Raw genomic sequence first — 22,938 nt, 5'->3', positions numbered from 1 at the left:
ACGCCGAACGGGTGACGGCGGCGCCGCGAAACACTACGATAAAAATAGCGACCGCAGTCGCGAAAGGCAATAAAAACCGCACGTGCGGGAAGCCCGCCATGCGCCAAGCGGTTCGGGGAAGCGTTCGTGGGTTGACCACAAGGCTTTCGTCAATCACGCTTTTATAGTTTCCCAACTGTCTTCGGTAATCTTTTTTTTTTCTTGTTGGCGCCGCGAAGATTTTTTTCACTTTGTGCTAAAAGAACGCGCGAGCAGTCGTGTCCACAATCAGCCTTGAGGGGCATACGCATTTTGATGGTCTTGACAGGCCACGGACATGAAAATTAAAAAAATTGGTTTTTGAGGAAAGAAAATGCGCACTATCTGTCTCGCATATCTCGGTGGACACCTGAACCGCGCCGTAAGGGAAGGGAGGAAGCTCCGACAGTGCGGGCTGAGTCTAGGAGGTATCGGCGTGGCAGAGCTAAAGACTGCAGCAATGCATCGTCACCACACTTAGATAAAACTTGATTTCTCCTTAGATGGCACCTGTCGTTTTTGCACTGCTTATGCGCGATGATAAAGAATATGTGTGAGCGGAGAGGAGGGACGGGGGGTAATATTCATTTTAAAGGAGGCCTTACTTAAAGCCTTAAAACACCTCCCAGAAGGATCAGAAGCCATTCTGCCAAGGGCTGTTACGCGTAGTCACCTAGAATTGGTGGTGTTTCCACAATTAGTCTCTTTCATACGCAGTGTCTTCCATTTCCATCGAGCAACCATGCCTCCTTGCACTACGCGAACTATTTACAGCGGTTTATGTTAGTACATTGTACCGCTTTTCATTGTTGTCATACGCAGTTTTTGTTGGTGTCTCACCATGGCATTCACGTGGTGCACCTTAATATATAATGTATAACCAGCGCGTTTATCTAAACGGCCCGCTTTTGACTATGCGATGCACAAAATCTTGTCGGTTTATTTCCGTTTGGTAAGTGCTGGATGGCCACGGTTACGTACCAGGAATGTTACAAAGCGGTGAAGCCGGTGCATATGTCTCTGGAATCCCTGCTCAACGGTTGTGTTCGACTCGTGCAAAGGAACGCAGATAGTCGTACATCTGAGTTCCTTGCGGGATATCTTAATTCTCGGTCATTCTTGCACCGCCTGGTTAATGGAGCACGGGTTAAATGTTGCACACGTTCCGCAAATCAAAACATTCTACGCTGGTGGTGAAACTTTATTGCCAGCGGATGCAGAGGAGCAACCGGAAGCCATCGACGGCCGCTATCCCTTGGACAGCGGCGGCGTCTTCAGCTAGCTGGTGGAACTTGATCTGTGTCCCCGGGTCGGGGCTGAACATCAGTAATGAAGTGACCTGCGGGTAGCGACTGCGGGGAGTTCTAAATCATGCGATCTAGATCGGCTTTACTTTCCCATTTTTAAGGCGAAAGCCTTTAATGTCTCATCGTTGTAAGCAGCAGTTGTCGACAGAGAATGTCACGCTTTTCAGTTGGTCGAAACGGTCGTGACGTCACAGTGCGCCAATTTCAAACGGGGCCAATTGTACTTTGGCTAGTAACCATGCAACCAATTGAAGGGACCATATAGTGATGCTCCAAGTAAGTGGGACTGAGCTTAGTTAATTGCTTAATTACCCAATTAGCCTAATTAACTTCTCTAGTCAGGCCATATAAATAAATAAAACCTAGTAAGAAATTGGTCGAGCTCGGGAATCGAACCCCGGTCTTCGGAGTGCGAGACGAGCATGCTATCCACTCCGCAATGCCAGCTCGATGGTTTGGAACGAACAAACGCACGTCTAGTGAATACGGTGTCTTCGCTCACTGCCATCCTCCTCCCTACCCTTCCGGCGAGGTTTAGGTGTCCACCGAGATATGAGAGAGAAATACATTTCCTTTCCTCAAAAACCAGTTTATCGACGAGCGAGGCGTAGAACCGAATGGGCGATGGCGTTTTATGGACTCCCTGGCAGCGTTGCAAGACGCTCTCGCGTTCCACTCAGAGGCGAAGCTTAACATCTTAACCACACATCAGTGACCACACTTTAGGTCAAAAAAGTGCACCCCCCCCCCCCCTGAATTTTGACGGGTGTCCACCGAGATATGTGAGACAGTTACTGCGTAATTTTCTTTACTCAAATACAATTTTCATTTTCTTCATTACGGGCCATCTTCGTCTTTCTTCTTTCACTCCCACTTCCTCCGTTTCTCTACGGTGCGGTTCAGGTGTCCACCGAGATGACAGAGATTTACTGCGCCATTTCCTTTCCTCAAAAACCGTTGCGTTGAAACGGCAAGGCATCGCGCCGAACGGGTGGTGGCGTTCCGTGGACTCCCTGGCAGCGCTACAACACGCTGTCGCGTTCCACTCCTAAAGGCGAAGCTTAAGCTTAATTAGCAGTTAATTAGTATTCAGCCATTAATCACTAATTAACCATTAATTCGTGATTTGTCATCACTTAGTAATTAGTACTCAATTACATGTGACGCCACCAGTGCCACAGAAGCACTGAAAGTGGTGCGGAAAACGCTTTCGCCTCTACGCACTTTAGACAGTCAAAGTGCCCCCTGAATTTTTGCTTTTGTCTGAGTAGAGTCCATACGAATAGAAGCTACACAATTGGGGATTTGGGTAGGTTTTAAATTGAAGTTTCCGCCAGACTTCGGACTGTTGTTTGGAGAGCGTTTTATCTTCTGGGGGGAATGTGTACCTTGCAAGCCTGCAGGGCTGCAGGTTGTCTCTGTAAGGAAATAGGGCGGGCTGCACGACCCAGCTCGGCTGGACAGTTCTAGAGCTAGGTTATAAGTCGTCTCATTACCAACGGAGCCATGAGCAGGCGTCCAGATTCGAAGAATGCTCCGTGCGAGCTGAGAATTCTGCAGCATCCGTGCTGCTTGTGGGTAGATTCTTCTCAACGTGTAGCTCCGTATCGCCAATTCTGAGTCACTGAAAATGCATGGTTTCTGCCGACGATCCCGAAATGGCTGTTCTTCTCCAACATGTGTGTGCTGGGTGTGGATAGTGCCCCAATGTAGCTATTAGTTGGTTACGTATAGCCGGATGCAACTGAAGTAGACAGCGGCATTTCCCCTCGACGGAATCCTTGAAACTACTGTCGCCGCGGTCAGCCGCCTTTTAACTGCTGGCGTGGCACTGCAGCTGCAAGGCTGCTGATCATGACGTCACGAAAATACGACCATGCCTTTGGTTGGAAAGCCTGATTTGAGATCCATTCTATACGTTATTCTTACGCTGTATCCGACTTTAGACATTATTTTTGTATGTTAGGGCCAAGTAATGGTGTATTTCTGCTGTATATATGCTCCTCTCCACATGGGATTCATCGTTATGCAGTTCGAATTATAGATGTACCGAAATACGATAAGAAAACGACGTTTCTGTGCTGTTCCTTACTATTGGCACGCATCGCCACGCTACTTCTCGTTCACGCAATCAAGGCAGCTGTTGAGCCGATTTGTAGCGATCTATGCCCTTGTTACTCAGAAAACGCAATAAAGAAGACGACAAAAAACTGGTTTATTGGGGTTTAACGTCCCAAAGCGACTCAGGCTATGAGGGACGCCGTAGTGAAGGGTTCCGGAAATTTCGACCCCCTGGGGTTCTTTAACATGCACTGACATCGCACAATACACGGGCCCCTAGAATTTCGCCTCTATCGAAAAACCCGTGTCTTTCGCTCCAGCAGCCGAGCGCCGTAACTACTGGGCCACCGCGGCGGGGCACAGGAAATACTATCCCTGCACTAGGCATTGCTAAAGCGTACGTCCGCTAGTCATACATGATCGTACGGTTCTTTGCTTCGTCTGTGTGTCCTCTCTTCCTAGCACGCACACCCTTTCACGGTATTTCACTGCGTCCTTTACAAACAACTTTGCATGCGCCCTAGCTTCGGTATCCTCCATGGCCGCTGCATAGCACGGTCAGCAATCACCTCTTCGTCTCTTTTCGACTGCCTGAGTATTTGCTTGAAAACGCCAACTGTAATGCCGGTGCGAGATTAAAGTGTGCCCGGTTTTTCTGAAGCGCCTCACGCTCGTGTCTCCCTCTTGTATGTGGCTGCAGGGTCCGGGTGCAGATGCCCACAAGGAACTACGCAAGGGGCCGCAGGTCCAGTGGATCCAGCCAGCAGGACGTGTTCCAGCCGCGGTTCCGGTATTATGCTTGCAAAAGTGGCCAACGCTGGCGAGGCCTCGTCGCCTGATCACGACTGGACACGATGGCTGCTGCGCTGTGCAGTGGCTGAACTAGCACCTGTGGCGACCGGACATTCCCATCACCTGCATATCCCAGCCAAAGGGAGCGAATGGTCGAATCCGTGCAAGTGCCATTTCGGGATGCAAGTATCGTTGTCCTCGATGCGGCGGTCGTCGAGGTTGGCGGTCACCTAGGAACTATATGGCCCTGGTGCCTTCGCCGAACGGATTGCGCTTGTTTTCTGCTGTATACGTGTTTTCCCTTGAGGGAAATAAACGTTATTTTCAGGAAGTGTACTTTGAAATTCCCTTGCTTCATTTGGTGACTAACTCTTCATTTTCCTCCGTTTTCAACCGTTCGTTCTGCGCTTATAGTTGGCCGCTTTGAAGCCATGACCGTGCAACAGAGCCGGTTGAATTAAGGAATGAAGAGAGTCGCTTATGTCCGCATCGGATACTTCATGTTGCTATGGCTGAAGTGGTCTTGAGGAAGCTCCACGCAAACTCCCATAGACGGGGCGCCAGGTTTCCCTCCAGGTAATAGTAAGAAACTGTATGGGTGTCGAGACCGGCGCTGGGGGCTCGTTTCGATGTCAAGTGGCGCCCCTATGCAAAGTGGAACGGGTCGGAACTGGGAGGGGGAATTGATTACTTTTGCCCCCGATGGTACGTACGCAGGCATACCGGGTGTTTTTTTTAGAAGGTCCAAAATTTTCAAAGAACGGTTCCTTTAGATTTATTTTAACCCTGAGGCTATACTGAGGGCTACTGAGGGGATATGTGTTATTAGCAGAATTGGAGATCATCTTCCAAATAGTCCAGCCAAGAAAAAAAAATTTTTGCACGCGTTACGAAGCGAGAAAAAGTCACCCTGGTAGGCAGCTTCACACTGTAACACATCGTCTGTGAGCGCCTGTGACGTAGTTCGCTCCGCTCTGCGCTTTGTGTCAGTGCGTTTTGGTTCCAACGCGGCATTCCGTGAGGTCGCTGAGCGAAGCAAAACAAGCAGCGATAGCGCAGGCCGCCCGTCCGGGCTTCAGGTGCCGTCAGCCAAGCAAAAAATGTTTGACGCATATAACCCATGTTGACGCACATAACCCATGCAGACCTCAAACGGCGGCTTGTTCCGATGACGTCTAAGCACGTTTGGAAAAGGAATGGCGCGAAATCTCTAAGAAGTGCAAGGCTGCGCCCGATCGAACTTAGCTGCCCCCTGTCAACGACTCACTGGGCAAAGGCACATTTCCCGCGCGAAAATTTTGAATTTCGCCCTCGTCCTTCTGAGCGCGGAAGGCGCTTTTGCATTAAAGGGACTATGCAACAGATTAAAAGTCGCTTGTAAATTTTTCGCATTCGCATAAGCATTCGCACCAAGTATGAGTCTTCGAAACTGAGCCAGCAATTTACTATGAATTTTAAAAAACCGCGGTTTTTGAAATTCGGGGGCCGATTGGTGTCTTCGTAGTGACCGATTTTGAAACTAAAATCGGGAAAATAGACTTCACTAGTCCCGTGACGTCGGCAGGTCACCACACGCTGTCATTCGCTGGAGCCACGGCGCCACGACGTCACGGGCACACTTCCGGTAGCCGTGAAAATCGACTGCTCGTGTTGCCGCGCGACCCCCTCGGGCAAGCGAGAGCCAGCAAGGCATTGCCTTCGCGCAAAATGATTTTAATTTACTCTTGCCGCCTGTTTCTGTCGGGAGCCACTCGCAGTGCCTTTGTCGCAGTGGCAAGCAAAGAAATCCGACACGCGCCTCAATCCAGGAAAGTGGAGAGGGACCGGAGAGGTGCTGCTGCAGGGTGCGACAACCGGAAGTCGCAAACCGAACGGCAGCGAATGACGTAATCATGGGCGGGGCCCAGTCCCAGGGTTGTTTTCTTTATTTTTATTGTGGTGCCTCGCGTGTTCGAGTTGAGGGGGGAGAGTAGGAGCGTAATTTTTAATCGTCTATAACTTCGTTGTCATTGATGCTAGCTCAAAAATTCTTGCGCCGGGGTGACGAGTGATGGAAGGCCTATCTCTCGTCTGCTTTACGTAATCTCAACTAACTTATTGCACAGTCCCTTTAAGGCTAGGGCTGCTCATATATCTGCATTTGCTGCTTCCTTCGGTGTTTTACAACTTCCCAAATGAAATACATCACTGATGCTCCAGGAAGTGTCTAAGGCAGCAACTAAATGCCCATGAAGTAATAACCACCTCCCCTCCAAGTAACTGTCTGCAAGGGAGCTGTGCTGTTTCCGTGCGGCACTTCCGGGAGCCACTCTCCCGTTGAACTGGTGGTGTTGAGATCAAGTATGGTTAAAAAGAACAAGCATGCATTAAAGGTGAATGGAAAAAATACTTTATAGTGTGTGATGCAAAGAGGTACGGAAGTCTAATCCCAAGCATCTTCGTCTATTCGGCCCCCGGATTAGGATTGGTGGTGGAGGGGGGGGGGGGGGGGCTGCAAGTGAAGCAGTCGCACCCCTCCCCCGCACGTATGGACGGTGTGTGAACGTACCGATGTTATCGCGAGATCTGCTATGAGCGCATCTCTATGCGCCTGTGATGATTGCTACTACGAGGCTACACGTTAATCCTCCAGAAAAGCTACTCCGATATGAAATAAAATAAGCAAGCCAAGAGGCCAGAACCGGTTTTTCCATTTTTTGTAAAATGTCGCTTTCATATGAATTCAGCACTCCGCATTATGGCACAGTGAAGGCGAGGTTATGCAAGGACGCCTCTAAAACGGTCTTCTCGAGCCCTGAGCACGAACGAACACATAGGCACAAGTTGATTTTCTCCGCTACATCCCAGCATAGCGTCTCGCTTTAAAACCGTGCGTGAGGGAAGGGAACAAACAAAGGGTCAAAAAGACAGGTTTCTAGTTACTTGTAATCAGTAGCAGCTACCGAAGAGAACTGCGCATGCGCGATGGACCGTTTCTCTATCTTCTAAGTGGTAATCAGGTTGATTCCCAGTGGTAGTGTACCGGGTTTGTTTTCTTCTTCCGTCCTGCGAATTTTTTCCGCCTTTGTTCGCTGTCATCAATCGGCGAAAATGCCCAGTAGTCGAGGTCATCGAACGCAAAGGAGTACCTGCACTTAATCTATTTATTTATTTATTTATTTATCATCATACCCACAGCGCCATTGGCTGGCATTACAGTGGGGGGGGGGGTAGAAGAAAAAGTACACAAATGCCACCGCGTGCAGGTGGTTACAAAAAAAAAGATAACAATGAGATAGAAAAAACACGGAATTATTATACACAAAAAAATGTCACAGCATGGAAGAAAATGAATCATTTGATAATATGGACACTACTTCCTCAGGCAGCTTGTTCCATTCCGAAACCGTTTTGGGGAAAAAAGACATTTTAAAAAGGTCAGTCCGGCACCTGTATTCTTTAACTTTAAGTGAATGATCTCTACGTAAAGACACGTAATCAGGGTTGGCTATATATTTGGTTCTGTTTATTCCAGTTCTAGAATGAAATATATTATGAAATAATTTTAATAATTTTAAATAATTTTACCTAGCGCCACTTTGCACGTGGAATATGTGAAGCATCAGGCAGGGGTGCAACGCAAGAAACTGCGGCGGGGAATATTCAGGTGGCATGGTCAATGGCACCGGCTTCGCCTTAGTACATAGTTAACCAGAAAGACGGACAGCTGTTCTTTGCCGTAAAAAGCCTCAAACATAAACAAGGCTGTTGTTCAGCGCGTGCACGTAAACTACAAGTATACGGTTGTTAAAACGGATGGTGAGTAGATAGCAGTCATTCGCGTATTCGTTCTTGAGAAGGGCTTTCGTATTTTCATTTTCTTTATAAATTCCAATTATAATTGGGACATCCAAACTGCTGCGTTAACTTCCTCCACACCTGAGACTCCACTCCGGAGCTCTAACTGATGTGTATGTTACCATTATAGCGGCGCGAAAAGCTAGAACGTGAGGTACAGAATAACCTACATGCAACCCAAATACTAACCAGTGGCCCTCAAGATAAGGGACGCAAATTTTAAAATTTGCGTTTCTGATCTTATATCAAAATTGCATATTTTGTTGCGGAAGCAACACTACGCTAGTCGCCGAGCAGCTTCGCGGAGCCGAGGAAAGGCCATACTGCGCGAGGAGCAAGTGACGTCACTACGCACAGCTGGCGTGCCAGTGGCGCTATCACGCTAGGTATGCGCTGCCACTGCGCATTGAAGAAGAGAGAGGCGAGGGGGAGCGCGCGGCAGCGGCCCTGGCACGTAGCTATGCGCCGCTACTGCGCAACTGGCGAACGCGGTAGCGGCGCCTCTGAGTCACCCGCGCAGCGACGGTGGCGGCACGCCAGCTGTGCACCGTGCGACGTCAGCTGCTCGGCGACTAGCGTAGTGTTGCTTCCGCAACAAAATATGCAATTTTGATATAAGATCAGAAAACTTGGCAGTCATGCATTCTGAAGCACTACTTCCCTAGCTGCTTGGGGGTTGTTCTATGTTTGGCTAAAATGCCAAGGCATGCTGAGGAACACCGCAATCCCTCGGAATGACCTCTCTAGAGTCATCAAAATGGAGCAAACAAAGGCGAGCCTAGACTTGAGCAAATAACATTTATTGTCTTCCCGAGAAAATGCATAGGGCAGAAAACAGGGACCAGTCGGCGCAAGCGCCAACACGTCCTAGCACGATGTTCCTGGGCGACCGCCGGCACGACGTTCAGTGCATCGGTGACGACGATGTTTGCACCACGAAGTAATGACGCTTCTACGAGTAGTAGAGCCACCGTAGAGTGGCGCTGTCATCTTGTCCGGTCGGTCAGATCAGCCGACGCAGCGTCGCTTATGGTGGGCACATTGCAGCTCCACAATTGGCAGCCAGAACCCGTCTCTGCGCTGGTGGCACTGCCTCTATAGAATGGCAGACCTTGCATGTTGAACGGCAGTCCTGCAGCCGTACATGAGCAAGAAACAAGAACATAAGACGATCCATAAAAAAAGGGGCAACCTTTTTAAACACGCAGCGGCACCGCGCTTGCGATATACACGAAATCAATGAAGCAGTCGTCAAAAGCCGAAGCACCGTTTGCCACCATGCAAGGCAGCTCGCACAAAGGGGGGTTCGTAGGCAAAGAAGGCTGAAAAAAAAAGGTCACACGAAAATATCGTAACAATTGGTACAAGAGAGGTGCAACATACGCTGGTCGTCGATTAGCGTGCGTGCACAGTGGCCCCTTCATGCAATTCACTAAAGCTTTGTCGTGGGCCATTTGGTTCTGCATTCAACCACTGCAAGCTGTACACAAGCATGAAAAAATACACGCCAGTATGTTCGTGTGTGCTGTTTCATGCTTATGTGGCTGCCTGGGGTTCTACTTCGGTGAAAGAAAAAATGAATTTCTAATCCATTGCCTTATGAGCGTATAGCAAGAACATAAGTCGCTACCAACTTCCTCAACAGCTGCCAGGAATGCTTGAACAGGAAGTCGTGGACACGTTCCACCGCCACGCAACCAACAGCACCACCATCAATGATAGGCCAAAGCAAGGAAACGTCATTTTCATATTCTTATTGACTTTAGTACGACAGGTGAGGCGTGGTGCGTAAAAGTAGCCCTGGTGTCTCATTGCCTCACAGGCATTCAGGGTGCGCAGAACTACGTGAATTCGAGCGAGTGCTTAACAACAATTAAGTGCGCGCTGAGAGGATCACCAGATGCGGCAGAAACACACCATCAGTACGCGAAAGTATAAGACACACAAAAGCACGCGAAATATGCCATCGGATATTCAAGAACACAGTGGCAAGTGCTCCCCAAAGAAGGCCCTCCAGTCAACAGCACAGACCTATCATGATGACGTCATCGTCAGCGGCCTTTCACGTGACGGCCACGTGCAGTGGCACGCCATAGCCGCAAGAAGTCCGCTTAGCGCGGACACTGCGGTTTGAAGGCTTCCTTTGCGGGACATTTGACGCTGTTTTCCTGAGGTGTTCTATTTATTTTTATTTATTTATTTCAATACCCTAAAGGCCCAATGCGGGCCTTAGGGGGGGATTCATCAAAGAAAACAACAAATATACAACACAGAATACAAACGGCTGAAAACAGAAGTAAACAAGTTAAGGCAAGTACAAGTTAATAAGAGGAAGGAAAAAAAGGCTAAGAACAGGTATTTGAAAAAATGCACATGTAGCAAACCCCGCAAAAAAAAAAATCAAGAAAAATCCCGCCTTCGAAAGTTACTAAACACAGCATCTAACATTTTGCGGAACGTTACGGCCGACACACACACACTGGAGCAACCGAAGAGAAAAAAAAAAGAAGTGAATCACACAGTGATAAAAAAATAAGAAGAACGCACATCAACATATGTTAGAATTTTCTAAATAGGACCAAAGAGCTGTTTGAAATGATGATGTTTCAGCGATAGTCGCAATGCTAGAAGGAAGCGAATTCCGAAAAACAAGAGTCAATATATGCCTGCTCATCAGCGATATGTAATGCCCCCCCCCCCCCTCCCTATCTAACGCCTTCGGGCCCTTAAGGGAAACATGAATGAAATGAAATAAATTTTAGCATCGTCGAGCGAACACGATAGAAATTACAACACCTCGTAGGCACCGTGAGCTGGGAAAAGCAGGAACTTTGTGGTTCGGAAAGTGCTGTCGCTGGCGATGTCACCTGCTTAGAATATTTTTGATGAGTGTAACATGTGCAACATTTACTCAATGGTACATTAACCAGGCACCAAAACTATTACCGACAGTTGAGATTTCTTGACAGAAACTCGGGTGCGAGGTCTGAAATTAAAAATGAGAGACGAATGCGTCGGGTTTAATGCTATACATGTGCATGCTCTTAATTGAGAAAGGTCGTATAGCCGCGACCATTCAGCTATTAACAAAACGAAATAGATCGAACAGCTTTTGTGTCTCCGACGATGAAATGGGGGGCGTTAAAATAAACGCAAGGGCAGCTTTACGAAGAGGCTCCATGTGGCAACAGTGGTGAAACACCAATAAGTTTCGGGTATGATAGCAATGGAAGTTTAAGAGGTAATATGTACTAAGAGAAGCTACGGTGGCGGGAGATTCGGAGGAGAATTACAGAAAACATAATTTAGAAGTCAAGTTCACTGAACATGAAAAGCGAACACATAAAACAGTACTTCTTCCAGGTACCTTCGCGTAAGAGCGCTTCAAGTGGGACATTTTCTCCCGTAAAGAAATGCATTTTCCGCTGCGATTCCCACGAGACTGAACCACACACCGTGGGCTAAACGCATTCCTCTTTCTTTGGGCGCGAAAAACTAGAGAAAAAACGACTAGAGTGATCGAAGGAGAAGTTATGAAGCTCCACGTACCTGCATGCGTCTGGTGACGACCCGTTGTTGCAAACTTTGCGACGACTCTCGAACGCAGTCGGCTGTGTTGGTATCCAGGACGACGTAATGCAAGTTGCGGTCCCAGCAAGCACGATTTCTTGCACGTCCTGTGAATGCAAGTGCAGAAAGCCTGGCCCGAACAAAAACGGCCTGTGAGACATCACTGCTAAAAGACGAGATCTAACAATTATTTCATGTGTCCGCACATCCTCTGCCCGCTATGATGGCCAATCTCACCTTGTGTTGTACCTGACGCAAGCGGCCCAGGCGTATATGCCGACGGCGGATGATCCTTTTGTGAATCACCACACCATTTGTGGACGGAGGTTACACTGCTTCCCTTTTTTTCCCCATAATCGCTTATTCCGAGGGCTACACCCACTCATAGGTCGGCACACTCACTCATGAGTGCACTCATATCGCCTCACTCACACTCACGTCTGTGAGCGTGAGTGTGAGTGAGTGGTCGTGAGTGCGAGTGGACGTGAGTGTGAGTGCGAGTGAGTGGATATGAGTGTCGGTAATCATGAGTGTGAGTGCGAGTGAGTGGATGTGAGTGTGGGTGGTCTGAGTGTGAGTGCGAGTGAGTGGTCGTGAGTGCGAGTGGACGTGAGTGTGAGTGCGACTGAGTGGATATGAGTGTGGGTTGTCATGAGTGTGAGTGGACGTGAGTGAGTGCGAGTGAGTGGATGTAACTGGGGGTGGTCATAAGTGTGAGTGTGAGTGGACATGAGTGCGAATGCGATTGAGTGGATGTGAGCGTGAGTAGAGGTGAGTGGGTATGATTGATGAGTGGATGTGAGTGGGCGTGAGTGGGTGTGGGTGGATGTGAGTGACAATGAGTGGTTGTAAGTGGCAATGAGTGGATGTGAGTGGCAATGAGTGGATGTGAGTGGTGGGTGGAAGCGACAGTGAAGTCGGTCGCCCATGTTTCGTGACGCTGATACCCGCTTAGCTATTTTCATGTTGTTGACAGCTGCGGGAAGCAAATATTCACTATACTGAAGGCACTCGAGGCAGCATAAGGCATCATGCCGGTGTCTTTGGACAACCGAAGGAAAGGATTCCGCTGGCACGGGAACGGCAATCTTTCGTTGCTTTTGTAGTTCACCGTTGGCACGGGCGCAGGCCCTTCGCGGATGCAGTGAGCCGCTACAAGTTTTTTGGGTCCCTTTATCGAATTTCGCATTGCCAGTCCTGAAAATATAGATATATGTCTCTTGCCACGCTGCCCGCATGGCTCGATCTCGTATACATATGAGTTAAAATGCTTACTGCTGAAACAACGACTGTCCGCTGCTCGGCAATAACTACCGTAAGTTGGGACCTCGGGTGCTGCAGTGGACTTAGGTTTTTTTTTTCTTTGCTCAGGTGTGCGTATTGAAGAGCTCTCATCTGGCCGTAATTTCTTCATAGGCTCTGACCCATGTGGTAACCCGACCTCCTTTATCCCAGGTCTTGAACTGCACAAACCTGGCTCAAGCCCGGAAACGACGCGAAAACCAAGTGCGCTTTTCGGCAACGCCAGAGGATTCTTGTTTCTACATGTACTTTAAAGAGCCCAGCGTCGGAAATCAAGCATGTGGCTCTGATAATTTATTTTTTTTGTATGCATAGCATCAGGCATGGTAATGTCTTTGACGCCCAAGGAGATATCCAAACCGGCAATATTTTATGTTTTAATTTGCGCCAGAAATTATTGTTTTGTGCTGATGGTGGTAGTGAAGTTCGCGGTCCTGTGCATTGTTTGTCGCGTCCGGGTTCGCGATAAAGGAATGTCCATTGAGTTTTTTTTTTTCTGCCCTCCGCACAACTGCAGGGAGGGGGATGAGTCACACTGGCTGCCCAGTGGTATAAGGGGAGCGGGATAGCGACGGATTCCGAGAATAAGGGAAATGTCAAACACCCTCCGGGAACATATACGTCAGGTCGCATCCCACTGTGCACGTTCTTGCGGAAAGGCGGACCCTCGTCGTGTAGCTTTTGTCCCATGTCTATGGCAGCACGCGTTGACCACTTGAGGCGCGGTCAACAGGACATTGCCACGCTAGCTACAGGCTTGAAGACAGTTTGTAAGTGACGGTACTGAACAGATGGGCCTTGAGGTGACTTTCCCCGAACCTGAGTTTACCAGAGGTTGAAACAACCTGCACCGTGGGAAATCGAGAATGTTTGCGAAGCTCGCGGGACGAAGGGAGAAACCTCCGAAATCTTGATGGTGGAAAATATTTGTGCAGTGTTTGTGGAGGTGAGTTATCTTCTTTCCAAAATCACTGATTGGCTGTGTTGTTCTTTTACAGTTGTTGATTGGCGACGTTTTCCTTTCCCCAATGATTTATTGGGTTGATGTTTGTGGAGTTACCTGATTGGTTACTGTCTCCACCGACGGCAGGGTCATAGGGTTTAAAATCAAGTGTTTGGGCGGGACCGAGGGCTGGTTTCGTCACGTAAAGCTACTGGTCAGTCAAATGTAAACAAGTTTTCTCCTTGCTTGTATCTTTCTTTGTTTTATTAATCGGTAATAAAAAGTTAACCTCTCCAGAAGTGTCCTCTGGCAACGTGATCGAGCAATATCGAATCTGCAAGACGTCAAGCACCCTTCAATAATCATCATCAACGTAATTTACCTCTACAAGATTGAGAGGGAAACTCAACTGTGATGAAACGTTGCGGCGATTTTCGGTAGTGGATATGAGGTGGCAACCAAATTGCCGGACCTTTTTTGATTGGTTGGACGTACAGTTCGAAATTAATTTTTATGTACTCGGGAAAGGGATATAAAATAGAATGTTCTGAGTATTGTCTCCGTTTCACTCGAGAAAAAAAAACTACAGAAGAAAAGCAGTACACGCGACTGAAAGTTAATAAGAATCAAGCTAGGGCGACAGTTTTCGTTTCGCTTAAAAGTATCGTGCAAGCGAGTGCTGCTAAGGCACTGAAGAAAAAACCATACGACGCCACAGCCAAAAATGTGACCAGAAGAGAACAGAAAACTGAGGGCGGCGGGCGGAAGGGGGGCCAGAAGCTTTTCACAAACAGTTCGAAGGGTGCCGACATATTCGACTTTGGACTGTGCTGGCAGCACAGGAAAGAGTTGAATATTAAGCTCCCCCACGCTCTCCCCGGAGTCCAAAAAAAAATGTTTTTTCTTTGGTCATGAATAGGCTCCCGTCAGCGTCATGTAAGCAGAACTACGTCGTTGGCAATATGAGCAGGTGGGGGCTGCCCTGGCAAGTCAACAACACAAAAGAAAACATTCGACAGAAGTCTGTCTGGTTGGGGTGCTGGCAGAAGGGGTGCTGGCAACGCACAAACCGACCAGCTCTATCGGTCGCCTTCTCCCCCGCCCAAAAAAACGGCAGCCCAGAGAAAAGGCCCAGGGCGTCGTGTACAAAATTCCGTGTTCCGTCTGCCCGGCGTCGTACATAGGGGAAACGAAGAACTTCGCGGAAAGGATGAGCCAACACAAAGCGGACGTCCGTTACATGAATCGTCAACGCAGCGCCGTGGCCGAACACTGCGAAGGGTGTGACCATCCAATTGACTTGACTTCGACAGCACCATTGTATTGGAAACGGAAGCTAACCCACGCAGGAGGCTTCTACTCGAGTCGTGGCACATTCAGCAAACACGAGAGAATGTTAATCGTTCCTTGGGGACTCTCCCCTCATCCTACGTCCATGGGCTGCGGCCATTGACCCGGAGGTTCTCCACGCAGGGGCTTAAAAAGCCAAGCTGCGCTCGCCCGTAGTCACACCGTGAACAGCAAGGGGATTAACTTCTGTTGGCACGCACCGATTTCAGCAATCTTACCCTAACTGACATCTGGACAGCATGAGGCATCATTTGAAGCAGATACTATGATTTCCACCAAGAACTTCTGGTTAGCGCTTTTTCCCAGTAAAGTCATATCATTTCAGATTGGCTCAAATTGGCTAACAGGTTAGCTGCATATGCATTCTTCCGAGAACGACGTTGGAGAATAATCGGGTGCAAAGTAAGCACCCCCTATTACCACGCGGATGCGCATCTGGTCTCCGCATGCACTGGCCTCAAAAACACCGCGTTGGTTTGTAAAACTTCCTTCAGACAGGGATTATGGGCAATACAAAAAACGTACTGCCTGCAGACATGTGCAGTACACAGATCGGTCACACATAGTAAGCTTAGTAGGTTTTGTAAATGGATTGATAATGGCAACCTCCCCTAGCATCGTTATTACGCGTGGAAATGCTCTACTTGCGACCCATTCCAGCCATTTTCCTTTGCGTGAGGAAATCACTCGATTTTTTGAGAAACACGCTCCATTTTCCATGCCGCGAAAAGTATTCATAATCGTCACTTGACTCCAATGAGTTGATGCAGAGTCACGGACACGTCATTGTCAAGGAAGACCAAATCTTGGTAATTAGACACCATCCAAGAATATTGTCAAGGCAAACTTATTATTATTACTTGCACACCGCCATAGGCGCACGCACAAGGGAAGAAGGTGCGCTCCCCCCCCCCTCCCCTTCCCCCCTAATCGCCAAGTCGGCCCCATACAATTAATCTGTCGGACCTATTCGGTCATTGTTTACAGTGCAGTGCTACCGCCAAGCAGGTTTTTTAACGGCCAAAGACCTCTGATGTTGCGTTCTAAGAACTGTTTACTTGCCAGGTCATTTTGGAGGCAATCTGTTCAGTTTCTTTTTTGCTGTGACAGTAACCAAAAAACAAATCTGTCATAGTTTCTGTGGTCTAGAGAGAACGGAAATTACTCCGGAAGCGCGATGCTACATCAATGCTTCAGCGACGCAATGACTGCCTTCCTCTGCGGGTACTCACGTGGTGAACAAGGGAGGGAAAGCCTCAGGGTGTTTGCGAACGTTTCAACAAGAGGACTGTCTTCGTCTGGGTGGAGACAAGACCACTTGTGGAGACGCTGGCAATACTGTGAATCTTTCCCCTCACTTGTTCACATTTTGAGCGTCAAAAAAACCAGCCGCTTATCCTCTCTATACCCTATATTCCTCTGCCGATGTTACAGATTAAAATAAAAAACTACACCTCTATAATATCCTGTATATTTAGCAATTCCATCACATGGAAATAAATGTTTTATAATCATTCCTCATATTTGCTCTCCGTTTTGGCGGCAGAGGCCTAGGTGAGAGGTGGTTGGGGTGGGGGGCGGGGAGGAGGGGGGGGCGGCACTGCACTAAAACTTGGCTCATTCTCATGGAGAACCCTGCGCACGCCTATGGACACTGTTCAAAAACTTGTCTAAGCCTCTCAGCTGCTGACGCTATACAGGCAATCATCGTCTCAGAAGCAAGCGCAGGAGCACAGGTGCGTAGCATTCGGTGCATGGAATATGCGTGATGACTGATGAGTGACTATTTTCTTCGAGCATCGAAACTGTGCAAATTGGCCAAATAGCCCGAAAAAGCCTGGACAGCTCACCACCACATCTTTGCGACTCAGGATAATGTTAGGGGAGCTACGAGGGCAGTCGCCGCGGCAGTAAATCTCTCATCCCCTCCGTTGTCAGCAAACAAGGAAACAGTACACTGAACGTAAATGCGAGTGAGCGGACATGAATATGAGTGTGAGTGGAAATGAGTGGTTGTGAGTGCGAGTGGTCATGAGTGCGAGTGAGTGATTGTGAGTGTGAGTGGACATGAGTGCGAGTGAGTGTGAGTTATCATGAGTGCGAGTGTGAGTGAGTGGCTGTGAGTGGTCATGAGTGTGAGTGTGAGTGAGGGGTTGTGAGTGTGAGTGATGATGAGTGTGAGTGCGAGTGAGTAGTTGTGAGTTCGAGTGGTCATGAGTGCGAGTTTGAGTGAGTGGTTGTGAGTGTGAGTGGTCATGAGTGCGAGTGTGAGTGAGTGGTTGTGAGTGTGAATGGACATGAGTGTGAGTGTGTGTGAGTAGTAGTGAGTGCGAGTGGTCATGAGTGTGAGTGAGCCACCACTCATGGTGCCGAGGTATGCACCCACTGGACAGAGCACGCCAAAAAGTAGTACCCCTGCGGCCAGCTGGAACATCCTGCTGACCAGAGCCTCAGCATAAAAACAAGTCTTCCCTGTTAGCTGGGCTGGCTGTTATGCCGGTTTAATACCCCAGGACAATATATAGCCTTAGGAATAATTCACCACCATCAGCATAATAATTTACCTGACACTTAAAGGGCAACTGCATCACTTTTTGAGAATTTCGCAATATTCAAGGATTCAAATCTATACAGGCTGTAGGTGAGGCATACCAAGTGTTATTGCACTAGCATTTAAAATAATGACGTAATCAGCGATTGAGTTTTGCGCTTCTTCTCAAAGCACCGCAGGAGTGCGGGGAAGTTCAGTGTGACGTCACGGAAGCTATGATTTCAAATTACCGCTCCGTCAGCCACACCCTGCCGTGCACCGTTGGATGCTGCCAAACGACGCTCGGCGGCCTTTGCCGTCTGTAGCGTTGGTTTTTTTTTTCTATCAAAGCAGGTGTCTATGCGTTGGAAATGTACCGATACCTTCGATGACGTCATCAGACGCCCCCCACTTGGTGTTGTGCACTGCGGAGAAGCTTGAAGGCAGTAGCGATTTTAATCGGCGATTACGTCACCATTTCAAAAGTTAGCCCAAAAGGACTTCGCATGCTTTACCCACAAGTTTCACACATTCGACCATTTCAGGCTCATCGATGTCTAAAATCTATTCAGTTGCCCTTTAAAGGCCCCTGGTGGGGCATTATATAATGAAAGGGGGGGGGAGAGCAGTACACAAGAAGTTACACTGATAGGTGGCCAAACAGAGCTAATTATTAATCAAAAACACGCAAAGAGACAACTGCAGCGTAAATGAGAAGGAAGCTGTGATTAAACAGAACCAACCATCATACAAGGCGTTTCCAAAACTTCACGGAACTATCCTAAATGACAACTAAGTGGGGAAGCTGATTCCTTTCTTCTATCGCGGCTAGCACAAAAAGTTTTGTTAAAGTTTAACAACGATGCGCTGGATACGCAAAGATTCGAATTCGCCTAGCGTCTAAGCAGACCTCAAAACGGCGGCTTGTTCCGATGACGTCTAAGCCCGTTTGGAAAAGGAATGGCGTGAAGTCCCGAAGGAGCACAAGACTGCGCCCGATCGAACTTGCTGCTCCCTGTCAACGGCTCACAGGGAAAAGCGCGGTTGGCCGTGAGTTCGAAAGGCACATTCCCCGCGCGAAAATTTTGAATTTCGCCCTCTTCCTTCTCAGCCGTTTTTCCGTTAAAGGGACTATGCAACAGATTAAAAGTCGCTTGTAGATGTTTTCAATTCTTAGAAATGATGCTAAGAAGCATTCACACCAAATGTAAGTCTTCGGAACTGAGCCGGCAATTTACTATGAATTTTTAAAAACCGCAGTTTTTGAAATTCGCGGGCCGATTGGTGTCTTCGTAGTGACCGATTTTGAACCTAAAATCGTGAAAATAGACGTCACTAGTCCCGTGACATGCTGTCATTCGCTGAAGCCATGACGTCACGGGCACATTTCCGGTAGCCGTGAAAATCGTCTGCTTGTGACGCCGCGCGACCCACTCGGACAAGCGTGAACCAGGGCATTGCCTTCGCGCATATGGTTTCAATTTGCCCCTGACGCCTGTTTCTGTCGGGAGCTACTCGCAGTGCCTTTGTCGCAGTGATAAGCAAAGAAATCCCACACACGCCGCAATCCAGGAAGGCGAAGAGAGACCGGCTGCTGCAGGGTGGGACAACCGGAAGTTGCAAACCGAACGGCAGCGAATGACGTAATCATGGGCGGGGCCCAGTCCCAGAGTTGTTTTCTTTATTTTTATTATGGTGCCCCGCGTGTTCGAGTTGAGGGGAGAGAGGAGCAGCGTAATTTTTTAATCGTGTATAACTTCGTTGTTATTGATGCTAGCTCAAAAATTCTTGCGCGGGAGTGACGAGTGATGGAATGCCTATCTCTCGTCTGCTTCACGTAATCTGCATTTGCTGCTTCCTTCGGTGTTCTACAACTTCCCAAATGAAAGACACCAGATATGCTCCAGGAAGTGTCTAAGGCAGCAACTAAATGCCCATGAAGTAATAACCACCTCCCCTCCAAGTAACCTCCGGCAAGGGAGCTGCGCAGTTTCCGTGTCACCACAAACGCCAGTTTACTTCTGCTTATCAACCTAGCTCGGTAACTCGGAGCCGAGCACCCAAATCCACTGAGCCACCGCGGCCGGTGGGAACGATCCGGCGGTTGACTACCGTGGAATTACCTTCCACGGTAGTCAACTGAGTAAGAGTGAGCTGAGAGGAGTAGTGGATACTGGAGAGCGGCACATGCCCAGTGCCACTCTCCCATTGAACTGGCGGTGTTGAAATCAGGTATGGTTAAAAAGAACAAGCATGCAATAAAGATAGACGGAAAAAATACTTTATAGTGTGTCATGCAAAGAGGTACGGAAGTCTAATCCCAAGCATCTTCGTCTATTCAGCTCCCGGATTAAGATTGGGGGTGGGGGGTGCAAGGGCACTCTTCACATAGGGACGGTGTGTGAACGTACCGATGTTATCTCGAGATCTGCTATGAGCGCATCGCTATGCGCCCGTGATGACCGCTACTATGAGGCGGCACGTTAATCGTGCGGAAAAGCTACTCCGATATGAAACAAAAGCAAGCCAAGAGGCCAGAACCGGTTTTTCCATTTTCTGTAAAAATCTCGTTTTGATATGAATTCAGCACTCCACATTATGGCACAGTGCAGGCGGGGTTATGCAAGGACGCCTCTAAAACGGTCTTCGTGAGCCCTGAGCATGTACGAAGAACGAACATATAGGCACAAGTTGATTTTCTGCACTACACCCCAGCATAGCGTCTCGCTTTTAAACCGTGCGTGAGTGTAGGGAACAAACAAAGGGTCAAAAAGACAGGTTTATGAGCAAAGTTTCTACTTACTTGTAATCAGTAGCAGCTAGCGAAGAGAACTGCGCATGCGCGAGGGAGCGTTTCTATGTCTTCTAAGTGGTAATCACGTTGATTCCCAGTGGTAGTGTACGGGGTTTGTTGTCTTCTTCCGTTCTGCAAATTTTTTCCGCTTTTGTTCGCTGTCATCAATCGCGAAAATGCCCAGTGGTGGAGGTCATCGAACGCAATGGTGTACCTGCACTTAATCTTTTCCTAGTGTCACTTTGCACGTGGAATATGTCTAGCATCAGGCAGGGGTGCAACGCAAGAAATCGCGGCGGGGAATATTCAGGTGCCATGGTGAATGACACCGGCTTCGCCTTTTAGTAAACAGTTAACCAGAAAGACGGACAGCTCTTCTTTACCGTAAAAAGCATCACATATAAACAAGGCTGTGGGTTAGCGCGTGCGCGTACACTCAAAGTCTACGGTTGTCAAAACTAATGGTGAGTAGATAGATAGCAGTCATTCGGGTATTCGTTGTTGAGAAGGGCTTCCGTCTTTTCATTTTCTTTTTAGGCGTTAACTTCCTCCACAGCTGAGACTCCACTCCGGAGCTGAACCTGCTGTAGATTTTACCATTATAGCGGCGTGCAAAAGCCAGAACATGAGGTACAGAATAACCTACATGCAACCCAAGTACCAAGCAACGGCCCTCAAGAGAAGGGAAGCAAATTTTAAAATTTTTCCAGCCTGTGTGACTGCAATACGAATGCCCGCATAAACGAGTGACTACACAAGTATAATAAAAAAAGAGGATGAAAAAGAATCAGCACACTTCCCAGTTGTGCCGTATCCTGCTGGTGAACTTGAGCAGCTTTGCGAGGAGCAGCCACTTGCGGAGGTCCCCTCGACGACGCAGCCCCCGGATCTTGAGCACGGCCAGCGCCTCGGCCTGGTTGACGTTCAGCGCCATGACGTAGCCACGAAGACAGCACCTGCAAACACACCGTAACAGAGACAGGAGCAGACTGAGCAAAGGGGTTTGGCGCGCACGCGGAGTAAGGGTGAGCACGTGACCTTCGCAGCCAATCAGCGACGAGGACGGGGAGAGGAGGAGAAACGTCCCTCTTTCTTGCGTTCCGAAGCACTCCCAGCTTCCCTTTCTCCCTTCCTTCTCCCGAACCTGACACGCAACTGCGATTGGTAGAAGTCTGTTATTTCCCCGATTACCTCGGCCTATAGTTTTCACCTTCGTACCCGGAATTTCTGCGTGCTTTTCGTGGTGAGAAGTTCCACTCGCATGCAAAAGAGCTTCGCTCAGAAACGCGCGCTACTGTGTCTTCCTGAGGATGCGTTCTCTCCACGGCAGAGTGCGTCCTTGAGTGCTTCTATATCGTACTGTTACTTTTTTTTAATGCGATGTTGATTGCCTCAGGGCATAAAACGGTATGTAATGATAGATGAAGATGCCTAAATAAATGTGCAAATGTTCGCCGATCTAATGGAATCGAGCAGTGGACGATGATGAGGTCCTTGTGTCCAAGCGGTGTATGAAGCACTATTGTCGGGCGAAAGACCCGCTGCCGCCAGGTGCCGAATTCTTGTCGGCTTCAACGCCGGGCAAACCCCTAGCAGGTGGTGGATGTCGGCCTCAACCTGCTATATCGTACTGTTAGCAGATAGCCAGGAAGATTTACAAACTTTGGTTAATTGTTGTGGAGACGAAGGAGACGCTCTAGGTTTCAGTTTTAGCTCAACTAAGTCAGGTGGGATGATTTTCAACGACACAACTCATCAGGCGCTTACAATACAAGGCAACGAAATACCCAGAGTAGCCGAATGCAAATACCTCGGAGCATGAACAGTCTATTAGGGCAAAAGGAAGAGACGCCGGGATAATGGAACATAGGGTATTATGGGAGTACAACAAATATGAAGTACTGAGAGGTATTTGAAAAGGAATAATGGTGCCGAGGCTTACTTTCGGAAATGCGGTTCTGTGATTAAGGGCAGAAGTTCAGTCGAGATTAGACGTAAATCACAGAGCTGTTGGAAGATTAGCACTAGGTGCCCACGGCAAAACCACAAAGGAGGCTGTACAAGGGGATATGGGCTGGGCATCATTCAAATCACGGGAAGTTAGCAAGAAGCGATTGGAGGATTGGTGGGTGAAAAGCAGAGATGTGACATAAGGTTAGAAGTGTAGGAAACCGTAGTGATAGAAGATGGCGAATCTTAATGAGAATTAACAACGCAGTTGAACAAAAATAAAGAAAGAAAAGCTGAGCATGGTGGCAACTGCCACCACCCCGTTTCAATGGGGGCGCTACTATCCACCCGTCCGTCCGTCCATACCATGTGAATTGTAAATGATCGGTAAAGGGTTGCCATTCAAGCGCTTAACGGTCGTCGTCATCCGAAACGTATATGTGCCCGGAACCTCAAGTCTGAGCAACGAAGGCTAAAACAGCTA

General features: G+C 48.4%; 1 long non-coding RNA gene across 1 annotated transcript; it reads right to left on the bottom strand.

Annotated features, from left to right (window-relative positions):
- Positions 1-10,803: 10,803 nt before the first annotated feature.
- Positions 10,804-20,602, bottom strand: LOC149362955 (uncharacterized). Its single transcript, XR_016288544.1, has 3 exons — positions 20,514-20,602; positions 11,565-11,715; positions 10,804-10,882 (listed from the first exon to the last, which is right to left on the bottom strand). It is a non-coding gene; the product is annotated as an uncharacterized LOC149362955 (long non-coding RNA).
- Between the last annotated feature and the right edge of the window lie 2,336 nt (positions 20,603-22,938).

Source organism: Amblyomma mixtum, chromosome 2 (assembly GCF_055824585.1).
Source record: "Amblyomma mixtum isolate Tamu chromosome 2, ASM5582458v1, whole genome shotgun sequence".
In the NCBI taxonomy this organism is placed as follows: Eukaryota; Metazoa; Arthropoda; class Arachnida; order Ixodida; family Ixodidae; genus Amblyomma; species Amblyomma mixtum.
This window is presented reverse-complemented; position numbering and strand designations above follow the sequence as displayed.